This window comes from Phyllobates terribilis, unplaced genomic scaffold, assembly GCF_046119375.1.
Source record: "Phyllobates terribilis strain yellow unplaced genomic scaffold, ASM4611937v1 Scaffold_2__4_contigs__length_985480577, whole genome shotgun sequence".
Classification (NCBI taxonomy): Eukaryota; Metazoa; Chordata; class Amphibia; order Anura; family Dendrobatidae; genus Phyllobates; species Phyllobates terribilis.
This window is the reverse complement of record NW_027362762.1, coordinates 984,744,056-984,762,063: the sequence shown is the minus strand read 5'-3', so window position 1 is coordinate 984,762,063 and position 18,008 is coordinate 984,744,056. Positions and strand designations below refer to the sequence as shown.

Genomic DNA, 18,008 nt, shown 5'->3' with positions numbered 1-18,008 from the left:
GTTTGCTCGACATAGGACAAGAAGAAAGAAGCTGGTAAATAATAATGATTTACTCCCGAAAGTGGGCAGTGTTTACAAAAGATATACAAGATATTATAAAAGAGACAATTTACATATATGCATAAAACAGTTATTAAAATAAAAAGGATAAGTAATAGCGAAACCTGCGCCACGAGGTGATGGTCTCAGATTCTGTGGGGGGACGGCTCCCCGGAAAACAAATGTGATTCTTCCACGCAGCGAGGGGTGCATGTGTCTGACATCCCGGGCAAGAATGACTTAAAACGGCCGTTCTGGTTTTTAGTAAGGGGCCAAAACATTAGGAGACACCCATGTTTACCTCACACGGGGGCTCGGTTTTGTGAACCCACCCAGCTGCATAAGAAATAAAAATCCTTCAGATTTCATATCTTGGTATGGGGGGGGTCCCACATCCAAGATGGAGACATCATGTTTGCCATCACCACTATTCATGAAGATGGATATCAAATATGATATCTCTGACGCTCAGAAGCTCAGAATCCATTTCCCAGGTTCCTGGTGAACTCCCAGCCACGAAAACCACACCATCACAATTGGAAAAAGGTGAACATCTCAAAAATGTGGTCCCTGCGTTTGTGACAGTCATGTGCATTATTAAAATCAACATTAAAAGTTTGTGCAGTTAGACAATAGAATTTTGGAGGGAAAATCCAGGGTGTACCAGTATGCTTGCTGACGTTTTATGGCGGTAATAAAAATTCCTGGTTTGGGGGGAAGCCAGAGTGAGTTCTATGTAGCCTCTTCCAAATGAGCAGGGGGTGGAGATTTAAGACATCTCTCATTTTAAAACTAGGACAAAAATAAATTTTGCCTGACACCTCCCCCTTTTAGACTGCGCTATGGAGGTAGGACCTTCTGGTACTCCTCCAGGCGTATCTCTGAAGGTTCCCCTCGCCGGGACAACCCATCGGCATTGCCATGCTCGCTACCTTTGCGGTGTTGAACGGTAAAGTCGTACTGCTGGAGGGTGAGGCTCCAGCGCAACAAACTTCCGTTGGCACCGGCCATGGTGTGCAGCCAACTCAGGGGGTTGTGGTCAGTCACGATAGTGAAAGGGCGCCCGTACAAGTAAGGCTGTAAACGGTTGAGGGCCCATATAATGGCCAGGCACTCCTTCTCTATGGTGGAATAGGCCACTTCCCTCGTCAGCAGTTTCCGACTTAGGTACAACACGGGGTGTTCTTGGTTCCCCGAGTCGACCTGGCTGAGTACAGCACCGAGGCCAAACTCACTGGTGTCAGTCTGTACAAAGAGTGGCCATGTGCCGTCGACCGCCTTTAGCACAGGAGAGCTGCTCAGGGCAGTTTTCAAAGCCCGAAAGGCCCCCCTCGCATTCCTCCGTCCATTTGACGGAATGGGGTAGGCTCCTCCTGGTGAGGTCTGTCAAGGGCTTCGCAAGGCTACTATAGTCTTGTACAAAGAGTCTATAGTACCCTGCGTTGCCCAAGAAGGACTGCACCTGCTTCTTGGTCCTGGGGGTGGGCCAGGACACGATAGCGTCCACCTTCCCAGGCTCTAGCTTCAGAGTACCCCCACCTACCCGGTGCCCCAGGTAGTGGACCTTGTTCATGCCCATCTGGCACTTTCCTTGATGGTCAAGCCCGCCTGGTGAATGCGCCTGAGCACCTGCTTCAGATGCTCGAGGTGATCCTCCCAGGTGGGACTGAAGACGGCAATGTCATCCAGGTACGCCACTGCGTACCTCTCCAGTCCCTGGAGCAGGTGGTTGACCATTTGCTGGAAAGTGGCAGAGGCATTTTTCATGCCAAAAGGCATGACTGTGGATTCATACAATCCGAAGGGGGTGATAAAGGCAGACTTCTCCTGGGCCCCGGGGCTCAAGGGAATCACCCCCAACTTCAGCATCTCCTCGACCTCCTGGCGCATGACATGCTGCACCTCGTCGGAGATTCGATAGGCTGTCCGCCGGAGTGGGGCATGATTCCCGGTGTCCACTTCATGGACCGCCACTTCAGTCCTGCCAGGCAGGTTGGTGAACAAGGCTTGGAAGGGTTTCAGCACTGCTTGCATCTGAGACTTCTGGTCTGCGGATAGCAAGGCGCTTATCTCTACATCCTCTAGGGACCTGCTGGCCTTCGATTGGGCCAGCATGTCCAAGAGGGGGTCGTCCTCCCATCCTCGGGCAGGCTGCAGACCGGTAGGACGCAGGCTCCACGTTCTTGATGAGCCTTCATCATATTAACGTAAAAAGCCTTACGCCTACCCCGTGCTTGGTCAAGAGTGATCACGTAGGTGACCGGGTTGAGCTGTTGGTGAATGACGTACGGGCCTTCCCAGGCCGCCTGAAGCTTGTCCTTTGGTACGGAGACCAGCACCCACACCTTCTGACCCGCCTGGTAGGTCCGCTCTCGGGCGTTCTGGTCGTACCAATGCTTCTGGTCAGCTTGGGCTTGCGCCATGTTGTCATGCATCAACTGCGTCAAGGTCAGCATTTTGTCACAGAAGCGCATGACATACTCCACGATGGACACTCCAGGGGAGCTCGGCTCTTCTTCCCAGAATTCCCTCATCAACCCAAGGGGTCCTCGAACACGCCTGCCATACAGGAGCTCAAAGGGGGAGATCCCCGTCGAGGCCTGTGGAACTTCTCTGTAAGCAAATAGCAGGTGTGGGAGGTAATGCTCCCAGTCGCGTCCCTGGGTCTCAACCAGCATTTTTAACATCTGTTTAAGGGTACCGTTGAATTGCTCACACAAACCATTGGTTTGGGGATAATACACACTCGATACCAGATGCTGCACCTGCATTTTCTTACATAGGGCCTCCATTAAGCGTGACATGAACTGGGTCTCCTGGTCGGTAAGCATCTCCCTGGGAAAGCCTACTCATGAAAAGACGGCCAAGAGGGCATCCGCCACCTTATCCGCCCTAATTGAGGACAGGGCTACTGCCTCCGGATACCGGGTAGCATAGTCTACCATGGTAAGGATGAAACGTTTTCCAGAGCTGCTGGGTATGGCCAGTGGTCCCACAATGTCCACAGCAATCCCCTGGAAATGCTCCTCTAACACTGGCAAAGAAATCAGGGGGGCTTTGGGAGCCGGCCCCGACTTTCCCACTCTTTGACATGTGGTACAGGAGCGACAGTAGTTCACCACATCCGTCCTCATTTTGGGCCAATAAAAGTGGTGAGACAGCCGGGCCTTGGTTTTGCTGACCCCCAAGTGTCCAGCGAGTGGAATTTCATGGGCGATCCGCAACAACTCATCACCTGAATTGGTAGGGGATGACCAGCTGTCTTTCCCTCAGCCACTCCTGTTGGGGTGTACAGGGAACTGTCTCCCGATACAACCTCCCTTGGTCCCAGAATACCCTCTCCTTATCAGACTCGGAGCTGGGCTTCTCAGCGAGGCTCCTTAACGTCCCTAGGCTAGCATCTGAGTGCAGAGCTGCCTGAAACTCCTGGCTGGAGGAAGCCAGAAGTGAGGTTAAGGCCACGTCCTCACTGGGACCCTCTGGGACCGGCTCTGGGTCCATACCTGATCCTGTTATTCCTCTGTCCGAGGGGGGTCCAGAAGGCAGGGCGTTACTTGCGTTCTGGGCACTGACTGCGGGTAACAGTGGCTATATAGGCCGTCTCCACCGGGGAATAACACCGTCCCATCAGCCTGTGCAGCTATGAGTACTACTTCCCCATCCTCCCCCATTACCTCAGGCACAGTGCTATGTATGGGGCAACCACCATCAGCCAGGTCACCATCTGTTGTGACACTGGTCACAGGCACAGCACCACCTGCTTCATGGTCCCTGTGCCTCTCCCCATCACCCTTAGCACTGACACTTATTGCTGAGGATCCCCTAGCAGGAACATCAACCCGCAGTAGTTCTTCTTCCTCCTTCTTCCTCTTCGTTCTTCATCATCAGCATCAGCATCAGCATCATCATCATCAGCAGCAGCAGCAGCAAACATCCTCCCCAAATCAGTCCAAAACAAAACATTTGCAGGTAGATTTTCAGATACTCCCACTTCCTTCACCCCACTCCCCGCATCCCAATCAATAAAAAAATAAATGGGCAAGGGGCATCGGACGCCCCCAATCCCGGTGACAGTCAGGGTCTTTCCCGGAATAAGCTCTTCAGCGGACACCAGTTCGGGTCGGATGAGGGTTCGTTCGGCCCCAGTGTCCTTGAGGCCTACAGTGACAGTGTCCCCCACCATGACAGACTGCAAGTTTTCACAGGCCCTCCCAACCGGCCCACCCACCAAAAGAACTGAAGCACTAGGCCCTGGGGCATTGGATGGGGGGTTCTTCCTCTGCTTCTCTGGGCAAGTGGCGCTGAGATGACCAGTCTGGTTGCAGAAATAACACCTGCGGGCATCAGCTGCAGGCCAGGCATTAGTAAAGGGAAAAAGGCCTCCGGAAGGTCGACTGGCAGGGGCAGGGATGGTGGTTGATGGCTTACCCCCTTTCCAGCTGGCGACGACCGGCGTCCGCACCTCTGGTCTCCAGTTGGCCTCGTAGGTGTCTGCGATCTGCGCTGCTTAATTGGCATCTGGTGGCTCCCGATCCATCACGAACTGCCGTACCTCAGTCGGACACAGATGCAGGAACTGGTCTTTCACCATCAGATCCTTTAGCTGCTCAAAGGTTGTCGCTGACAGTCCTTGGATTTACTGCTCAAAGTTGGTTCGGAGCCCATGCACCACATCGCTGTAACTGTCGTGCGGTCCAGGTTGGAGGTTCCGGAACTTTTTTCGGTACACCTCAGGAGTCAGTTGGAACCTCTGGATTAGGGCCTGCTTAATGGCATCATAGTTCCCATCGAGGCTCGGAGGAAGAGCCACAAACACATCCAGAGCTTAGCCTCGCAGCCCTGCAGTTAAGTATCGGGCCCACTGGCCCTCAGGTAGCTGGTACTGTCTGCAAGTCTTTTCAAACCCCTCAAAGGTGTCGAGGTCGCCGTCCTTTTCCATCACAGGAAAATGCTCTGGACGGGGCTTAAACAGGGTCGCATTGTTGGTCTCACCGTTCCGTGAGGTGGATGCTGGGATCCCGAGTTGGGCCATCTGCAGTTCATGGGCCCTCTGGGCTTGGGCCTCTCGCTGGGCTCTCTCGGCCTCCTGGTGCTGGTGAATGACTTTCAGCCATCCTTCATGATCCTCTGCAGGAAGTTGCTGTAGAGCCATCTGAAGATATGGGTCCACGCTGCCCTGGTCGCTGACGCGGCGTACGTCTACAGGTGGGACCCTTGCAGCAGTACTATCCATATCTCGGCTGACCCCTGGCCCTGCTGAGGTCTGGAGACGGGCTTGCTCGGTCTCCAGTTGCGCCAGTGCAGCAGCCATTTGTTCTTTGTTTTTGCCGAGGGGGTCAATGCCTTTGGTTATACATATTCCAATAAGAGTGTCCTTTTTCTGCTGGCTGTACCAGAGCTCTCCAACTATGACCATGATCACCAAAATACAAATAGAAAAGAAAAAACGAAGAAGGGTAGGGGTAACAGCTACACATACAGTATTGTCTCAGATCTAATAAACACTGAGTTCGATCTTCAAAACTTTTGTGCAGGGTCCAGGTACGAACCGTGCAAGTTTTTAATGAGAGGAATGATTGCTGAAACCAGATCACTAATGTCCTATGATCATACTGCTTGACACCAATTGTTACGAAAACACACTTGGTCAGACCTTGCTGCACTCTGGTGCCCCCTTATCCTGCTGGTCAAACACGGTATTGACCAAGTATAAGCACGGGCACAGCTGCTCTAATTTATGTTGCCTATTGTGGCACGTGATGCAACAGGACATATATATACCACCAGTTCCTTCCTGGTAAATAATAATGATTTACTCCCGAAAGTGGGCGGTGTTTACAAAAGATATACAAAATATTATAAAAGAGACAATTTATATATATGCATAAACAGTTATTAAAATAAAAGGGGTAAGTAATAGCAAAACCTGCGCCACGAGGTGATGGTCTCAGATTCTGTGGGGGGTACGGCTCCCCGGAAATAAGATGTGATTCTTCCACGCAGCGAGGTGTGCATGCGTCTGACGTCCCGGGCAAGAATGACTTAAAATGGCCGTTCTGGTTTTTAGTAAGGGGCCAAAACATTAGGAGACACCCATGTTGTTTACCTCACACGGGGGCTCAGTTTTGTGAACCCACCCAGCTACATAAGACATAAAAATCCTTCAGATTTCATATCTTGGTATGGGGGGGTCCCACATCCAAGATTGAGACATCATGTTTGATATCCATCTTCATGAATAGTGGTGACGGCAAATATCATATCTCTATGACGCTCAGAATCGCAGAATCCATTTCCCAGGTTCCTGGTGGACTCCCAGCCATGAAAACCACACCATCACAATTGGAAAAAGGTGAACATCTCAAAAATGTGGTCCCTGCGTTTGTGACAGTCATTATTAAAATCGACATTAAAAGTTTGTGCAGTTAGACAATAGAATTTTGAGGGAAAATCCAGGGTGTACCAGTATGCTTGCTGACGTTTTATGGCGGTAATAAAAATTCCTGGTTTGGGGGGGGGAAGCCAGAGTGAGTTCCATGTAGCCTCTTCCAAATGAGCAGGGGGTGGAGATTTAAGACATCTCTCATTTTTAAAACTAGGACAAAAATACATTTTGCCTGACAACGTCCCTGTATAAAGCTGTTATAGTGTCGGCCCCTGTATACAGCCATTATAGTGTCGGCCATCACTACCTCTTCTGGTCAGCATTCCACAGTCCAACTGCTCTGACTGTAAAGAACCCTTTCATGTTTAGGTGCCAGAATCGCCTTTCTTCCCCCAGTAATGAGCCCCCTGGTCCTTAGTATGGACTATGGAAGGAATAAGTCCTGTAGAGAGGCCTCCGTCCCGTGTCATACGCGAGAGGCCTCCGTCCCGTGTCATACGCGAGAGGCCTCTGTCCCGTGTAATAATCTAGTTGCCGCCTTTGAACTGACTAACATCTAAAATATCCTTTTTAAACTGTGGATCCCAACACTGGATCCCATATTCCAGATGTGGCCTCACCAGTGATTTATAAAGGGGTAACAATACTATGGGATCACAGGGTTTTCTCTCTCTTTTTTATACACTTTTAATATCTTCTTTGCTTTGCGGCTGCTGCCTGACATTGAGTGCTGCTGCTCCCATCTAATGTATATTCAGCAATAGGATCACTCCGTCCTCGGTGCATTACTCTACATTTATCTACATTAACTTCATCTGCCGAGAGTTTCCCATTCATCTTATGTGAGTGTTGTAGTGTATGTGAGGTTGTGTGTGTGTGTGTGTGTGTGTGGTGTATACACTACACCACACCGCACACCAATCTGACATACACTACACAATTTGTGAAGCACCTGGGGGTGCTCACTATGCATCTAGATATGTTCCCTGGGGGTTCTAGTTTCCAAAATGGGGTCACTTGTGGGGGAGCTCCAATATTTAGGCACACAGGGGCTCTCCAAATACGACATGGTTCCAATTTGTTAGCGGACACCATGTCGTGTTTGGAGAGCCCCTGTGCGCCTAAACATTGGAGCTTTCCCACAAGTGACCCCATTTTGGAAACTAGACACCCCCAGGGAACTTATCTAGATGGGTGGTGAGCATTTTGAACCCCCAGGTGCTTCACAAATTGATTCGTAAAAATGAAAAAAAAAAAATTTCCACAAAAATTTTCTTTTTTCATTTTTACGGATTAACTTATGATCCGAAGAAGCTCTGGCAGACTGAGCTCCTTTGACCGCATGTTTACTTCACAGCAAAACCTTCCAAATGCAAGCCCCACACCTCAAATCAACTCCAGGCCTTTTATCTGCTTAATTGAGAATGACATAATGAAGGGATTACCCACACCTGTCCATGAAATAGCCTTGGAGTCAATTGTCCAATTACTTTTGGTCCCTTTAAAAACAGGGTGGCACATGTTAAGGAGCTGAAACTCCTAAACCCTTCATCCAATTTTAATGTGGATACCCTCAAATGAAAGCTGAAAGTCTGAACTTCAACTGTATCTGAATTGTTTTTCTTAAAATTCATTGTGGTAATGTCTAGAACCAAAATTAGAAAAATGTTGTCTCTGTCCAAATATATATGAACCTAACTGTAGTTGCTCTACATATCTGCTCGAGGGAAGCGCTAGCCTTCTCTGCCCAGGAGACGGACATGGCTCTAGTAGAGTGTGCTTTCAGTTTCTCTGGTGGTGAGAGATTTTGGATCTGATATGATTCCACAATTGCTTTCTTGATCCAGGTGGCGATGGTAACCTTTGAGACCTTTTTCCCTCTGTTCTGACCAAATTGCTGGATAAAGAGGTTCTGATCCTTCCTCCAGGCCTCTGTCTTTTGGAGGTAGTGAAGAACAACCTGCCTTACGTCCAAAGTATGGTATTCTTCTTCCCTTTTATTTTTTGGGTCTTGACTGAAAGAAGGATGAATTATCTCTTGAGACCTATGAAAGTCTGAGACTACCTTTGGCAAGAAAGATGGGTCCAGTTGTAGAATAATCCTATCATCCAGGATTCTCAGATATGGATCATTCACTGAGAAGGCTTGGATTTCTCCCACTCTCCTGGCAGTGGTAATCGCTACTAGAAATGTTGTTTTCCAGGCTAAATTATACAGCTCTATTGAGGCCAAAGGTTCAAACGGTGGTAGTGTCAGACCTTTAAGGACAATATTAAGATCCCAGGAGGGAACGTGGTTAATTATTCTGGGACGCAGGAGAGTAGCTGCTGTCATGAACCTTTTTACCCATCGGTGTTCGGCTAGGCTCTGGTCGAAATAAATACTCAGCGCCGCGATCTGAACCTTGAGGGTGCTGAGTCTAAGGCCCTTCTCCAGCCCTTCTTGTAGAAAATCCAAGATCTGGGTCATGTCAGGATGCCGAAGATCTGGTATATTTGGTTTATACCATGTTAGGAAGGTCTTCCATATCTTGCTGTATATGGAGTTCGTGATTGGTTTCCTACTTTTTTATAGGGTATGAATTACTCGGTCTGAGAGTCCTTTGGCCTTCAGGATTGTGAACTCAGAAGCCAGGCCGCTAGATGGAGGTTCTCCGGATCTGGATGGAGTATTGGACCCTGATGGAGAAGGTTCTTGATTGCTGGCAGAACGAGCGGTCCCTCTATGCTTAAACTGTCTAGTGCACAGAACCAGCTCCTTTTGGGCCAAAGTGGGGCTATCAAAATTATCCTGACCTCCTCGGTCCTTACTTTCTGTAAGGTCTTGGCTATGAATGGAATTGGGGGAAAGGCGTAAGCCAGATGGAAACGCCACGGGTGAGCGAATGCGTCTATCCCCAGGCATACATCGTCTGGATCTAGGGAGAAGTACTTTTCTGCCTCGGTGTTCTGGCGTCTTGCAAAGAGGTCCAACTCCGGACGACCCCATTGTCTGGTCAGCATAAGATAAGATAAGATAAACTTTATTATTTTTATCCCGGAGGAAATTGCGGTATCACAGCAGCAGAACACAGATCTCGAACATGACACATATGATAACATAACATTTGGAATGCTTTAGACATTGCTTTTCAGACATTTGTTAAACACCCCCATAGCTGTTGGAACAAACGATTTCCTGTATTTTTCCTTTTTACACCTTAGTTGTATTAGGCGATTGCTGAATGTGCTCTTCTGTTTTGCAAACAGTTCATAAAGCGGGTGTGTGTTGTTGCCCATTATAGCTCTGCACTGTGGAAAATGTCTGAGTCCAGCTCCCATTCCCCTGGATGGATATTCCTTCTGCTCAGAAAATCGGCCTGGATGTTGTCTGAGGCTTTTATGTGCAGACCTGATAAGGAACGAAGATGTCCTTCTGCCCAGAAGAATATTCTTGCCGAGATACTTTTTAGATTCTCGTACCTTGTACTCCCTTGGTGGGACAGGTGAGCTACGGTAGTCATGTTGTCTGAATAGACTCTTACGTGTTTGCCCGTAATGAATGGAGCCTACATTTTGAGTGCCTCCTCCACTGCCTTTAACTCGCGGAAGTTGGAGGATCTCCTGCTGGTTTCTTCTGTCCAGACCCCTTGGAAGGGGGTTTGAGCCACGACGGCTCCCCATCCCGTCTTGCTGGCGTCTACCGTGACTGTTATCAGAGGGAACCGAGACCATGGAACCCCTGTTTCTAGGTTTTTTGGGCTGAGCCACCATGATAGGGATGTCTTCACATAATGAGGGATCATGATCTTTCTGCTTAGGGAGTCTGGGGATCCGTCCCACTGTGCAAGAATATGGGTTTGCAACCCCCTGGTGTGAGCCTGAGCCCAGGCTACGGATTGGATGCAGGCTGTCATGGAGCCGAGGGTTGACATGGCAGACCTTAGGGACACTCTGTTCAGGGCCTTCAGATTCGATATCTTGGATCTCAAGAGTATCTGTTTGTCTTCCGGTAGGAAGGAGGTTTGTCTGGCGGAGTCTAGTAGAACACCCAGAAATGTTTTTTCTGTGGCATGGACCAGGTCTGACTTTTGATGATTTATCAACCACCCTAGGGTGGTCAGGATTTGGATTGTTCTCTGCAGATCTTCCTGGAGCGATTCCACCGAGGGACCTACTAGTAAGAAGTCGTCGAGGTAGGGAACGATGCAGATTTTTTCTTGTCTGATTGAAGCCACTACCTCTGACATAATTTTGGTGAATATTCTTGGTGCTGAGGATATCCCGAACGGCAATACGTTGAATTGAAAATGCAACGTTTGATCCTCTTGAACCACCACAGACCTTAGAAATTTCCGGTATGTTGGATGTATAGGGACGTGATAGTATGCGTCCTGTAAGTCGATGGTTGCCATCACATATCCTTGTCCTATCAAGGGAACTGCTGATCTGATGGACTCCATTTTGAATCTTCGGTAGATGATGTATTGGTTTAAGGGTTTCAGATTTATTATTATTCTGTAGGTGCCGTTTGGTTTCTTTATCATAAACAGGCGTGAATAGTGGCCTGTGTGTCTTTCTGTTTTTGGGACCGGTGAAATAGCCCCCAAGGATAGTAGGTCTTTTAGGCCGGACATCAGTGCGGTCTTTAATCTCGGGGAGGTCAGACGAGTTATCCTTACTTTTCTTGGAGTATATGAGGAGAATTCGATCTTCACCCCTTCTGGAATTACCTTCAAGACCCATTGATTGGAGCAGATCTTTTGCCATTGGGGAAGGTATTTCATGATTCGCCCCCCCACTGCTCTGGCGTCATGGCTTCTGTTGTCGCTGTCCTTTTGGGAAAAAAATATTCCTATCTTTCCCCCCTTTGGAGTAGCTCCACCTACCAGACTTGCCTTTCCCCCTGTACTGGGGATTCTGTTCCCGAGGGGGGGTGAAAGGGGGTCTTCTTGTAGTGTCTCGGTTCAGGCAGGGATTTCTTTTTATCAGCCGCCTTCTCCAGGAGGTCGTCAAGGGCCTGGCCAAACATATATTCTCCCCTGAAGGGAATGGAACAAAGTTTTATTTTAGAAGCCACGTCACCACTCCATGATTTCAGCCATAGTGCTCGCCTTGTGGAGTTCGATAGGACTGCTGCCCTGGCGGTTACCCTCACAGATTCCGCTGAAGCATCCGCCAGGAAATCAGTGGCTTTCTGCAGTAAAGGTAGGGAAGCTTGTATCTCCTCTCTAGATGTGCCCATAGCTAGGTGCTCTTCAAGCTGGTTGAGCCTTCTTGACATGGACCGTGCAACACACGTGGAGACTACGTTTGTGTTCAGAAGGACTGCTGATGTCTCCCAGGATTTTCTGAGAAGGCTGTCCATCTTGCAGTCCAGAGGATCCTTTAGTTGCGATGAGTCTTCGCATGGCAATACTGTATTTTTAGCGACTCTTGCCACCTGAATATCGACCTTAGGTATCTTGGTCCAATATTTTCAGGTTTCTTCATCTACGGGAAACCTGTCTTTCAATTCCGCTGGGGTATTCAGTCGTCTTTCAGGATTTTCCCATTCGTCCAGGATTAGATCCTGAATGTTTTTATGTATTGGGAACATCTTTTTCTTTGAGCGGAGACCACCGAACATCTCTTCCTGGACTGATCTAGTGGGCTTCTCTTCTTCCACTTCCATCGTTCTTCTTATTGCTGAGAGGAGGTCTTCCATAAATTCCATTGAGAAATAATATTTCTTATCTTCCAGACCTTCCTCTGCTGGACTGAGTTCACCTTCTTCTATAGGGTCTTCTGGAAGGAATATCTCGTCCTGGGAGTCCGAGTCTTCTTTTTCTTCCAGGGAAATCTTCCTCTTTTTTGCCTTTGGAGACGAATCAGAAGTGGATCGGGAAAAGGAGGCCAATGAAGACTGAACCTCCTGACGGACTATCCGCTTGATCTCATCTATGAGGGACGGCTGTTCTGCTCTCAAAATCTTCTCTGTGCATTTTTGGCTTGAAGAAGATAGTTTTTTTGAACATATAGCACATTTTTGGCTAGATTTATTTCCTGGTGCAGGATCCTTGTCCCCCTAAAAAAGAGGGAGAAGGGTAATTAATGTATCAATTCTAACCTGCACCTAGGAAAGGACCCCCAGTGCCAGACTTACTGGGACTGGAATTGCGCTGGGCTCCGCAGACATGGAGAAGATAGATTCCTGACCATTCAATGTAACAATACAAAAAGGATTAGGTCCTCCCTTAGATGTCTTCAGTCCAGGGCTCTTATATAGGCGACTGGACTCTGCGCTCTCCCTCTTCCCCTGGGTAGGGGGGTGGTAAGGCTCCTCCCCCTTGGTCGAATTGGTGAGGCAGGAACACCTGCGATGACCTGAGGGGTTTATTCGTTTTTTTTCCCTTTCTTTTCTCCTCTCTTTTGGGAACCCAAACGGACCGGAAGTGACTTAAGGGACCCTTTTCCGGTGTCCCACGTCACTTTCCGGCCATTTCCAAGTTACTGCGTTCCAGGGTGGATCGCACACCGTGACGTTATCGGCGGTCTGCGTCACTTCCGGGATCCAGCGCGCGTCTCTAAGCTATGGAGACCGCCGGAGGCCGCCTTGAGAGGGGAGAGGAGCGGGGCTGGAGAGCTCGAGGAGGCCTCCAGCCCGACACCCACCGGACCTTATCCGCAGGCGCGGACTCGGTGGGGACAGGGGTCCCAAGTCCCGGAGGAGACGGGAGCAGCATAAGGGGAGGGGGAGAAAAACGGCCCGGTCCCAGCAGCCCGGCTTAAAGGTATACTGGGTGTCTGCCGCCGGCACAGAGCACTCTGGATGACGTCTTCATCCCAATAGGGACAGGAAAACCACTGGAGGGAGGATGAGGGAGGGGCTATTTAACCTCTTTGTGTTTCCTGTCCCTATTAGGGTGCGGTGACATCCTCCTTTGGTGCTGTCGTGGGGGTTTAGTGGAGAAAAAAACCTTAAATGCTAATTTTTTCCTTCCACTTTGCTTTAATTCCTGTGAAGAGCTAAGAGTTAATAAACTTATTGAATGTGGTTTTGAGCACCTTGAGGGGGGCAGTTTTTAGAATGGTGTCACTTTTGGGTATTTTCTGTCATATAAGGCCCCTCAAAAATAACTTCAAATGTGATGTGGTCCCTAAAAAAAAAAAAAAAAATTGTTTTTCTGAATTGTGTTGTTGAGTAATTGCTGATCAACTTTTAACCCTTCGAACTTCATAACAAAAAAAATATGTTTAAAAATGATGCAGATGTAAAGTAGACATGTGGGAAATGTTAGCTATTAGATATTTTATGACTTCTCTCTCTGGTTTAGGGGCATAAAAAGGAAAAGTTTGAAAATTGCAACATTTACTCCAAAATTCCAATGTTTTCACAAATAAACGGAAAAAATATCGACCCCAAGTTTCCACTGACGTACAAGGTCACGAAAAAACAAATCACTGGGACCTGCTGAAGCTCCAGTTACCACCTCATAAATGTAAAATGTAGCCTGGTCATGAAGATGAAAACGGGGTTAATCTATCATAAGTGGTTACATCATTCATAGTGGAGGTCTCCAGGATGACTGCGGAGCCCAGCGCTGGAGGTCGCCAGGACGAAAAAAATCCGAAGATTGACAAAGATACGAGAAGAATCAGACATGAAGCCACCAGGAGCCGTCATCCCCAGTGCTGCAGCCGCCCAGGAGCCCAGAAGCACAAGGTGTTCAGAGGCACGGCTGAGGTGAGGAGGCCGAGCTCAACCACTACTAGGCAAGACACAGAAGCACAAGGTGTTCAGAGGCACAGCCGAGGTGAGGAGGCCGAGCTCAACCACTACTGAGCAAGACACAGAAGCACAAGGTGTTCAGAGGCACGGCTGAGGTGAGGAGGCCGAGCTCAACCACTACTGAGCAAGACACAGAAGCACAAGGTGTTCAGAGGCACAGCCGAGGTGAGGAGGCCGAGCCAAACCACTACTAAGACACAGAAGCACAAGGTGTTCAGAGGCACAGCCGAGGTGAGGAGGCCGAGCTCAACCACTACTGAGCAAGACACAGAAGCACAAGGTGTTCAGAGGCACGGTTGAGGTGAGGAGGCCGAGCTCAACCACTACTGAGCAAGACACAGAAGCACAAGGTGTTCAGAGGCACAGCCGAGGTGAGGAGGCCGAGCCAAACCACTACTAAGACACAGAAGCACAAGATGTTCAGAGGCACAGCCGAGGTGAGGAGGTCGAGCTCAACCACTACTGAGCAAGACACAGAAGCACAGCCGAGGTGAGGAGGCCGAGCTCAACCACTATGGAGCAAGACACAGAAGCACAAGGTGTTCAGAGGCACAGCCGAGGTGAGGAGGCCGAGCTCAACCACTACTGAGCAAGACACAGAAGCACAAGGTGTTCAGAGGCACGGTTGAGGTGAGGAGGCCGAGCTCAACCACTACTGAGCAAGACACAGAAGCACAAGGTGTTCAGAGGCACAGCCGAGGTGAGGAGGCCGAGCCAAACCACTACTAAGACACAGAAGCACAAGATGTTCAGAGGCACAGCCGAGGTGAGGAGGCCGAGCTCAACCACTACTGAGCAAGACACAGAAGTACAAGGTGTTCAGAAGCACAGCCGAGGTGAGGAGGCCGAGCTCAACCACTACTGAGCAAGACACAGAAGTACAAGGTGTTCAGAAGCACAGCCGAGGTGAGGAGGCCGAGCTCAACCACTACTGAGCAAGACACAGAAGCACAAGGTGTTCAGAGGCACGGCTGAGGTAAGGAGGCCGAGCTCAACCACTACTGAGCAAGACAGAGAAGCACAAGGTGTTCAGAGGCACAGCCGAGGTGAGGAGGCCGAGCCAAACCACTACTAAGACACAGAAGCACAAGATGTTCAGAGGCACAGCCAAGGTGAGGAGGCCGAGCTCAACCACTACTGAGCAAGACACAGAAGCACAAGGTGTTCAGAAGCACAGCCGAGGTGAGGAGGCCGAGCTCAACCACTACTGAGCAAGACACAGAAGCACAAGATGTTCAGAGGCACAGCCGAGGTGAGGAGGCCGAGCTCAACTACTACTGAGCAAGACACAGAAGCACAAGGTGTTCAGAGGCACAGCCGAGGTGAGGAGGCCGAGCTCAACTACTACTGAGCAAGACACAGAAGCACAAGGTGTTCAGAGGCACAGCCGAGGTGAGGAGTCCGAGCTCAACTACTACTGAGCAAGACACAGAAGCACAAGGTGTTCAGAGGCACAGCCGAGGTGAGGAGGCCGAGCTCAACCACTACTGAGCAAGACACAGAAGCACAGCGAGGTGAGGAGGCCGAGCTCAACCACTACGGAGCAAGACACAGAAGCACAAGGTGTTCAGAGGCACAGCCGAGGTGAGGAGGCCGAGCTCAACCACTACGGAGCAAGACACAGAAGCACAAGGTGTTCAGAGGCACATCCGAGGTGAGGAGACAGAGCTCAACCACTACTGAGAAAGACACAGAAGTACAAGGTGTTCAGAAGCACAGCCGAGGTGAGGAGGCCGAGCTCAACCACTATGGAGCAAGACACAGAAGCACAAGGTGTTCAGAGGCACAGCCGAGGTGAGGAGGCCGAGCTCAACCACTACGGAGCAAGACACAGAAGCACAAGGTGTTCAGAGGCACAGCCGAGGTGAGGAGGCCGAGCTCAACCACTACGGAGCAAGACACAGAAGCACAAGGTGTTCAGAGGCACAGCCGAGGTGAGGAGGCCGAGCTCAACCACTACGGAGCAAGACACAGAAGCACAAGGTGTTCAGAGGCACAGCCGAGGTGAGGAGGCCGAGCTCAACCACTACTGAGCAAGACACAGAAGCACAGCCGAGGTGAGGAGGCCGAGCTCAACCACTACTGAGCAAGATACAGAAGCACAAGGTGTTCAGAGGCACAGCCGAGGTGAGGAGGCCGAGCTCAACCACTACTGAGCAAGACACAGAAGCACAGCCGAGGTGAGGAGGCCGAGCTCAACCACTACTGAGCAAGACACAGAAGCACAAGGTGTTCAGAGGCACAGCCGAGGTGAGGAGGCCGAGCTCAACCACTACGGAGCAAGACACAGAAGCACAAGGTGTTCAGAGGCACAGCCGAGGTGAGGAGGCCGAGCTCAACCACTACTGAGCAAGACACAGAAGTACAAGGTGTTCAGAGGCACAGCCGAGGTGAGGAGGCCGAGCTCAACCACTACTGAGCAAGACACAGAAGCACAGCCGAGGTGAGGAGGCCGAGCTCAACCACTACTGAGCAAGACACAGAAGCACAAGGTGTTCAGAGGCACAGCCGAGGTGAGGAGGCCGAGCTCAACCACTACTGAGCAAGACACAGAAGTTGAAAACGTAAAGACTGAACCAAGACATATCTGATAGATTGTTTCCGTGTTTTAATCACTGATGAGAGGACTCTGGATGGAGCAGATGGACGGGCCATGGCTGGATCAGTCCCGGGCACAGACCACAGCTTCCCCTCAGACCCCAGCGAGGTGGAGGTGGGCACTGCTATTGGTAGGATTATTACAGAGGAGCTCGTTGGACCTTTTTGAGCAGAAGATGGATCACAATCATGTACCAAATCTCCTGCCGGTGATTAGAAGACACTTTCATCCAGCAGTGGAGCAGGAAACGGTCTGCGTCTCTCCAGAAAACCAGGATTGTTCTGCAGGACGAGGCTCCATCGCAGCATCGAAGCCATTTCTTGGCCCAGTCTTCATATTTCTGTGTCCTGTTCAGTGGGGGTCGGGCTCGGCCTCCTCACCTCGGCTGTATCTCTGTGGTTCTGGTTTTGAGTCCTCTGTTACTGGGAACATCTTCATATTTCTGTGTCCTGTTCAGTGGGGGTCGGGCTCGGCCTCCTCACCTCGGCTGTATCTCTGTGGTTCTGGTTTTGAGTCCTCTGTTACTGGGAACAATCTATAAAACTTTTCAGCGTTAGGGAAATCTCTTTTTTGGCCATTTTGCCTGAGGAGACCAAGCCCCTAATAATTCAGTACACCCTGATAAAGGGCGGGGTATCCCAAGGCCACACCCCCACATTACAAATGCAAATCACCTGATCTGTTTCATTCAATCAGCATTCAGGTTTATACAGCTTGGAGGCGGGAAATCTGCAGAAAATGATGATCTGGTGACTCCCGAACTGCGGAGAATTCTGCACACAGTGGAGGTGTCACTATGGTGGCCGCAGCAGAGCGCCGGAGGCGAGCGGGTGGCCGCAGTAGAGAGCCGGAGGCGAGCGGGTGGCTGCAGCAAAGCGCCGTAGCTGGAACTTCAACTTGTGATATGGACATAGAGTAAAGCAGCCAACAAAAGCTCTGCGGATGGCAGAGTCAATGCTAACGCCGTGACACGAGGGTGAAGTCCATGGTTACATGCTGATGACTTCATATCTGCAGCAGCGGTCGGATATTCTCCGTAGTGTTTGCATGACCCTCGTGACTGCTCCTGTCTGGGTAGCATAATGTACCACAGGTTGCTCAGAGATGGAGGATGCGCGTCACACAGAATATTCTAGCAGGTAGGAGATCACTGTATGACTGAGAACAAAGCCCTCTCAAGCCTCCATGGAGAAGAAATCCAGCAGATGGGAAAGCTCCGCATCATCAGCCATGGT

At 50.0% G+C, this 18,008-nt stretch overlaps 1 protein-coding gene across 2 annotated transcripts in view; it reads right to left on the bottom strand.

Moving 5' to 3' along the window:
- The window catches only part of RECQL4 (RecQ like helicase 4), a 153,533-nt gene that overhangs the window by 45,775 nt on the left and 89,750 nt on the right, over nt 1–18,008 (bottom strand). The gene's annotated exons all lie outside the window — the stretch shown is intronic.